At 41.7% G+C, this 1,228-nt stretch overlaps 1 long non-coding RNA gene across 1 annotated transcript; it reads left to right on the top strand.

Moving 5' to 3' along the window:
- The first annotated feature begins 454 nt into the window (after positions 1–454).
- Positions 455–1,228, top strand: LOC102294478. The gene is made up of 3 exons (XR_318275.2): positions 455–525; positions 834–854; positions 1,187–1,228. It is a non-coding gene; the product is annotated as an uncharacterized LOC102294478 (long non-coding RNA).

Below are 1,228 nucleotides of genomic sequence, written 5' to 3'. Positions count from 1 at the left end.
CCCCAGAAGCCTGAAGGTAGACAGAGGTGGAACCGGGACAACCGGGCCCCAAGAGTACCAAAGGCCCGACAAATAACCGGATTATTTGTAACCTAAAAAGTGTCATCTGTGCCTTAAAATATGCGTGACATATCCCAAAAATATGACACCGTCAGTGACAGTAACAAACTGATCAGGTCTGATTGCAGTCTGCTGTGTGGGGACTTTCACCTGCTACTGTAGGGTCTACCTTACGGTAGCAGGTGACTGTTGTTGTGATTTGGGGCTGTATAAATAAAACTGAACTGAAAACTGAACCTGACCCAAATTTCAGTGCATCATGCATAACTGTGGTCAAAAAGCACAAAGACCAACGAGTCTGACTGGATTCTTTGGTGGGGCCCTGATGACTGCTAGGAACAGGCGGAGCTGGACATAAATTTGACATATTTAAAGTCTAAGATGACCTGAAAGAGGTGCAGTTAACCATGGCTCTCCAACAGTTTGTGTGCTGCTTCACTGTGGTGATCATTTTCTTCTGCAAAGGTGAGAAAATGATTTGATTGGTTGTTCTCTTTCTATAAAGCAAAGACATGTCACTTAAAGATGAACTGGTGGGTTAATGTTTAAAGGTTTTATGTCAAAATTATCAACATCGTCAATGAAAAGTTGAAGTTTGTCTCAGCAAAGATGCAGATTTTCTTAAAAGCTGTTTTAAATATAGAAACTAGACCTAAAGATCTACAATCCCCTCCCCCTAAAAAGTGTTGTGTTTAGTGTGATCAATTCTTCAAGTTCGAAGAAAGCAGTCAGTGCTTACTTTCACAGGTTTGTCTGTGTGTTCTCATTTCCAGGTTGTCACTCACAGCAGCCCAGTAAGCATCCAAAGACATTTGAACCTTGTCTTCCTTCTGCCAGCTGTACAGTAATGAGCACATATAAATCTGTGATGTCCACATTTGAGTGTGCTGACTTTGGTTTTTCTATAAACTGTGATGTGATTTTGTTCAGTAAAATCTTCCAGTTTTCTGACACAGAGGAGGAACATTTGTGGATCACATGTAAACCACAGTCTAATGTTAAAATAACATCCACATGAATGTCACTGCTCAGGATCTCCCAGCAGAGCATTGATCAGTGTTATCTCTCTGAGTGGTTTTAATGTGTTGGCTGATCTGTTTAGCTGTGCTCTCTCTTCTCTTGTCAGCATGTGGCAGAAGTGCTGTGAACAGCAGCAGCATCACAGGAG

The sequence above is a fragment of the Haplochromis burtoni genome, unplaced genomic scaffold, assembly GCF_018398535.1.
Source record: "Haplochromis burtoni strain Fernald_Lab_line unplaced genomic scaffold, NCSU_Asbu1 Contig_6505, whole genome shotgun sequence".
Lineage (NCBI taxonomy): Eukaryota > Metazoa > Chordata > Actinopteri > Cichliformes > Cichlidae > Haplochromis > Haplochromis burtoni.
This window is presented reverse-complemented; position numbering and strand designations above follow the sequence as displayed.